Raw genomic sequence first — 6652 nt, 5'->3', positions numbered from 1 at the left:
TGTTTTGTTTCCTTTGTGCAGCTCTTCTAGGTCCTTCAACAAAACCAGCCAGCGTTTCCTGCCACCTGCCTCTGTTTTACCTGCTATCTTTTCAGCCAGTGATTAGTCACTTCTGCTATCCCAGCACAGGATTACAGCGGTGCCTTCTGGAATGAGGTATCTTCACCGATCAAGGAGAGGCTCCCAGCACTTTGGTGCAGTCACCACCCGGAGCTGCAGACACACTGTGACGGACTACTCATCCCAGGAAACAGGAAAAGTACTACAGCTTCTTCAGGGACCACCCTTTCTGAATTGAGAGGTCTTCACCTTTTAGCACAGCAGACCTTCGCTTTTGGCTGGCAGCCACTGATCTGTGCTACAATCAGACTGAAATCATCCTTTTTTCTGGGTGCTATGTCTCACGAAATAACATACGTGAAGAATACAAACTGGGTGTTGGATTCCAGCTTCCTCTCAACTGTCTCCGTAACACCTTTACAGCCTTAGGACTACTGTGGCACATTGCAATGTGAGTTTCTATTATGCAGACCTTGCGTCCACTGGAAACTAGACTAAATCTACTGCTTTACAGCAAAAAAGCAGATTTCCCTCTTTAACAGGACCCTGAGTTGCATCTAAAGTAAGAAGTGAAAGTGGGGGAAAAAACTTTCTATCCACCCTTAACATTTTTGCTGGTCAGCTCATAAGCCTGTCATTGAACAAAACACAGCATTCTGCTACTCGTTAATACGAGTGGCAACAGTTTATTGCTGTGGGAGTGCCCAAAAGATGCTTCCTGTCTCCCAGGGCAACCTCAAGCTTGCATGGAACAAACTGTGAGAAAATCCTGCTGTACTTATTCGTGGCCTTCTTGTGATTTACCACTCACGACCGCTGCAAAACCAACAGCAGAGAAATGACAACAGTGGAGTGTGCTGGCTTTGACAGATGCTCATTGTTATCTCTCCAGTTGTTATTCTGTGGTTGCCTCTTCCTAACAGTTAACTTTGTATGCTGATATCATGTATAAATCTCTAGTTCCATTCAGGGGTGGAAGTAGTAGAGCAAGTACTAACTGGAAAAGAACCGATGACTCAGAAGACTAAACATTCTTCATATTTATCAGGAATAAATATTGATGCTAGAGAGATTTACATTCGGTAATGGTTAAAAATTGCAGTGTGTTGATGGGGCACTGAGTTCCTTGTGCAGCCATGACTCCTGTTGACTTTGGAGGTTGTTGCAGGGGTGCAGTGGAGGTTGGATTTGGCATTTCTGAATGAGATTTTGTACTCCCAGAAACTTCTGGGGAAAAGAAAAAGGAGAAAGAGAACAGTGTTTGGAATTTACATTTTATTCTTTAGAAGTAACGAATAAAGGAACCTACTTTGCTATGGCTATACACTTTCCTTTCCATAAAGTTAACATAACCAGAGTGACTCAATTTTTCAGTGATTTCAGTCTGCAAATAAAAAGAAGAAAAGGTAAATCACTGGACATTAGTCAGTGCATGCTGGGCCAAATTCCACACATACATACGTGTATCCTGACTAAAAACTATGCACTTTATCAGCGGGAGACATTAATACTCGTCCTTGTCCATGAAGAACAAGCCTAGGGCTGGCGAAGGACAGCCAAAGACCAGTGCAGCTCCCTAGCTCTTCTGGGATCTTGCTTCCGCACTCATGCCTGTCCCTGTTGTGTTGCAATCTGGCAGCTCTCACATGTCCTTGCAACAAGGATGTACCACGTTGAGCTTTTCGCAAGAAAGGAAGGAAAGCCTCAAATAATGAACTCAATGCAAAGGAAGAAGGAAAATACCATTTTCAAATGCCAGACCTGTTTTATAAATTGCAAAGGCATTTGTGCTTTTCAGAAGGAAGTCCCTCAAATACACTGCTGTTCAAACCAGTTCTTAGGTGCCAGAGATCTGCAAAACTCCCAAGAGGCTATATATGCTTTGCTTAAAATTGTGACATTTGCATATAATTTGAAGCAGCCATTGGGAGAAAGCTTATTAAGAACAAGTATTTCTAAAAACATCAAACGAGGAGGTGCAGTTTGGCTCTGGATTAACTGCTGAATATAAGAATATACAGAAATCATATAAACTTCATTCATTTAAGAGATGTGTCAGAGACTAAGGGCTATTTGTAAGAGGGTTCACCACAGGAGCAGTGAGTCAGCTTATTTGAGGAGCTGGACTATTCTGACTCCCAGTCCTGTGTCCCCATCACTATCAAACATATTTTGCCTCGCTCTTAAGTCTTTCAGCAACAGCTGAGCTGCTTGAAGCATTGATCTGAAGCCTGAGGGACTCCTAATGTAATACATAAAAATAAATACAAATACAAATATAAATATACATATAAATATAAATATCAATAATAATAATAACAACAACAGTAACAACAACAATCTTTACTAAATGCCATTTAACTTCCCTCTTATTGTTAGCCACTAACAAAAACTACCATGCTCCTCTAGGTCCTGCATAAAAAATCCAGTGCAGCCTTGAAACATAAACGTCCACTGACAGATGAAGCAGATTTCATTAGCCATTTCCTGTATGATAAATATCTTGCTGTTATTAATGTCCTGCTAAGTAAACATTAGCAGTGTTAAAATGAATACTAAACAAAAATCATTAAACAGTAGTAGATTAACATGAGTGGGAATGCAGTTCATCATAGGCAAATACTTTCCTGTGGTCAAAATCATCCTGAGATGAAAACAAATGTATGAAATACGCTGAATTTTTGCTCACTGTAATATCAGTTCTCATGTTATTGTGTCCTCGCTGAGTATTTTTGATAGTCAGAATAGTAAGTGAATACATGAATTTTCTTTTGATTAGTTTTTCTAAGTAAAATCTGTTCAACAGACTATATGTAGTGTCTGCCCGGAGTAGCATACAGTTTATATAAGACAGGGAAACAGTCTGGAGAATCCCAAAACTGAATGAATATTTTTTAAAATTTTATTTTATTTTATTAGCAGTTTGTACTTCGTGTACTACTATTTATGAAATTCTGCCATATTAAGCCTCTCTAAACCCCTGAGGTCAGACTAGCCTCACTCCAACATATCCTTATGTCTCCTGGCCAGAACGGTTTTCCTAGGAACGGCCTTATTATTTATTTCTGTCATCACTCTTATGAAATCACCTGTCCCTACTTATTTCAAAGACGACTTACCTTGTGTTTATTTGTGATGAGGATGAGTTACGAAAGGGCTGTGAATCCGGATGGCAAGGTGGCTGGAGCGCTATCAGGAACGCAGAAAGGCTGCTGGGCTGCATAACCCTGGCCGGGTTCTTTAACCTTCTCCCTTTCTCCAGCTCCCACAGGGGCTCGTAGCTCTTTGCCACCTCCTGGGGTGCTGTGAGGATTAATTCCCTGGCAATCACTCAAATGCTATGAAGATGGGTAACAACAAAGAATTGCACATAGTTAAGCCCGCAGAGCACCCCTCAAATCTTCCTTCAGTTTACTCTGGCACGTGTCTCCTATTCAGCAGGCTCCACCTACATATATATATATATATATATATATATGTATATTTTGTTTAGCTTTGCTATTTTTGAATATGTATTCATATTTAGCACTTTTGATTAGATCAGCATCCCTTAGCACCGGGTATTGGATCATACAGACATATGGGCAGTCCTTAGCAGCTCTGGCAATAGAAAAGTGCAAGAGGCTTTCAGGGTCTCTTCTGCACAGTCTTCCACAGAAATTCTGCTGAAAAGACCAAAATTACTTCTCAGCAATTTAACCCCATTGAGCAACACCAAGACAAGTTATCTGAAAGAGGAACCTCACCTAGAAACTGCAGTTTGCAGAATAATCTGCCTCAGTTTCTACAGATGCTTTTGCCTTTTCTATGAAACAGCAGTTGCACATCCAGTCCTCTGTTTCTAGAAAAAGCTCAGCCTAACTCCAGGCGCAGAACAGACATTTTGCCCCTGACAGTGACAGGAAATAACTGGGATCTCTAAGAACTTCATATGTCTTTTGCAATAGACAAGTTATTATGGCATTAGCTACACGTGCTACTGACTGTGCCCCTGTTGTACTTTCACCTTCCTGCCAGAAACTAAACCTTTGTTCTGTGACTCAAGCGTAATGAAATTGCTTTTCAGTGGATAGCATTTACCAGCACTGACCGGATGTTTGCCTTCTGCTAAACTTGAATAAATATTGATAGGCCTAATCCTAAAAATCACAACTGTAATAAAAAATAAACAGTATGACCCTGTACGTTTACGCTATTCAGATATAACCAGCTTCCCTGTATAACTCTTTTTTTTTTTTTCTGCTATTGCTACAATCTTGGTTTTCAGTTTTATTTTAAATGGTTTCCTATAAAACACAGTAAGAAGCAATGCAATGTCCTGCAAAGAAAATGCATTTAAATTATAATAATTTACATTTAAATCTAGCAACAGCTCTACTTTTCCTTGTCCTGGTCTTCTTGCTGTGCCATTTACACCTGTTAATTTAATAGCCAGAATCCTCCATCAAAGTGAATTGATATTCAAAAGATGTTGCATGCAAGGAGCAGCAAGAAGCCTCAATTTACCCCTGCCTCAGCAGCAGGTGTTGTGGGGTGCATTCCCTGGCTTAACTGGGCCAGGCTGGCATAGCTGCAGTGGAAAACTAGGAGGGTCTGCAAAGACGTACTGTGATATGAGGTGTAGAAACCTTCCCCTTAGGAGTGCAGAAGGGTGGTGGCATGGATGTCACATGCAGTGAATGCAGAGTAGGAATATGCTGTCTTTCTTGGAGAGGCCGTCAGAAGTGCTGAATTGCACTGGTTTGCCTGTGTGTCTTGCTCTGTGCAGCTTCCTGACCCACCCAGGAGCATGCTCCAGCGCTGCGCTCTTCTGGAAAGCTGGCAGCAGAACCAGATGACTACAATGGATGGCGTGCAGGAAGCTCTTGCACAACAGGCTAGGAGTTTGCAGCCGGGACATCACAAAAACAGGCAGCAGTTTTCAGGTACTACCTGGCATGTACTCCTGCATCCCTGGCCAAGGCTGGGACCTGCTGCTTCATGCAGAGTCAACATGTCATGTTGATGGGACTAATTGGGTAATATCTATTTGACAGGTGAGTTGTTACCAGCAAACTTTTATTTGGAGAGGAAAACTACATTTGGGCACAGTCAACTTGAAGGGTTGCCAAGATCTGAGGGGAAGTCGGCTCTAGCATCCTGTGAAAAATCAGGTTGTGTGGTACAAATGACAGGGTGACGTAAGTAAGCAAGGAATTTTAATAAGGATTGGCTATTGCAAGAAGTGACACAGATCAGGGCTCTCCCGTTTGATGCATTCTCCATCAGTTCCCATTGGTCCAAGGGTACCCAGCTCCTTCTAGAACTGAATTTGTTCAGCTGGTTTTACAAATTCAAATTCATGATTTCTCCCTGGCTGTGAGAAATGTTAGGGTTTGCAGCCTCACCCTAACCTTCTTGTAGCAGCACTGAAGTTAAGTAATATCTGCATGTAATTACATGCAAAAACCCTTTAGTATAAATTGCTTAAACTGAATGTGATGTATGCCATTTCAGAATCTGGCCCTAAAGGATTCTTTTGTTTTGATACTCTTTAAGCGAAATATTAATAAATTAGCCTATGATGGGAAAGGATACTTTTTCTCTTCGTTGTAAGTTTCCGTTTTCTATGAAAATGTACTGAAAGTACTTGGTAGTATGTGCTGCTTAAACAATGCAAATGAGTACATTTGCTTTTTGAACGTAACAGAGTGTTTCTATCCTCAAATGGAAAAAAAGAAAGAATTAATGAGAACATCAGGTTGTTTGAAAAACTATGAGGTTTGACACCTACAGACTTCTGTGGTTGATCTAAAAAAAAGGTTAAAAATGTTCTTGCTTTACCCTTTTCCGTTCCTTATTTGTGTGCACAGGCCCCAGCTGACTGAGGCTGAGGTGAAGTGTTATCACATGTGTGTCACTTGCATTACGTTCCTGGTACATGCAGAATATCAGAACATACAGAAAGTAATTGGGTGAATTCCAGGTAATTGTTCTATTTCCCATCACTACATCTGTTTCATAGTGACTACTTTTTACTTGTGGGAGGGGCTTTGCTGAATCTGGGCCAAAATCAATCTGCTTTTATTCAGTGTGTACATACACCTTGGCTTTTGTAGCACTCACATAACCACCTGCTTGGAAATTCTTCCCAATCACTTTCTTTGTGGTAGATAAGGCATACATCAAGTTATTTATTCTGCTGGCTTTGGATGAGTCATAATTTTTAGCAGCCGAAAAACTATCTTTTCAACTTACATGGTCCGGCAATAATCCATGAACTAAAATTTAAGTCTAGCTTCTACTAATTAAAGATACTATTCAGCTATACATCGCACTGAAGGCCAATTTTAATGTTATTGAGGTGTTTTAGTCATATACATGAAAATAAGAGATTAAGTACAGGACCTGATTCTTTTATTCTCAGAGAAATATTCCCTTGATCTCTACTGGTCCTTGGGTTTCTTTTAATTTCTTCTCCAGGTTGCCTCAGATCCCAGTACTTGTGACTGTGACTTCTTAGTGACACCAAAAGCAAGCTTCCCAAGTCCTAACTAACTGCATTACTGTTGGTAATCCTACTATTTGGAATTTAGAATTGGATTTACCCAAC

The 6652-nt window shown here is 40.6% G+C and overlaps 1 long non-coding RNA gene across 1 annotated transcript; it reads right to left on the bottom strand.

Moving 5' to 3' along the window:
- Window positions 1–1085: 1085 nt before the first annotated feature.
- LOC121085127 lies at window positions 1086–3452 on the bottom strand. Its single transcript, XR_005826958.1, has 2 exons — window positions 3180–3452; window positions 1086–1287 (listed from the first exon to the last, which is right to left on the bottom strand). It is a non-coding gene; the product is annotated as an uncharacterized LOC121085127 (long non-coding RNA).
- Between the last annotated feature and the right edge of the window lie 3200 nt (window positions 3453–6652).

The sequence above is a fragment of the Falco naumanni genome, chromosome 3 (assembly GCF_017639655.2).
Source record: "Falco naumanni isolate bFalNau1 chromosome 3, bFalNau1.pat, whole genome shotgun sequence".
Classification (NCBI taxonomy): Eukaryota; Metazoa; Chordata; class Aves; order Falconiformes; family Falconidae; genus Falco; species Falco naumanni.
Note: the sequence above shows the minus strand (reverse complement) of the source record. Positions and strands in the feature narration are given on the sequence as shown.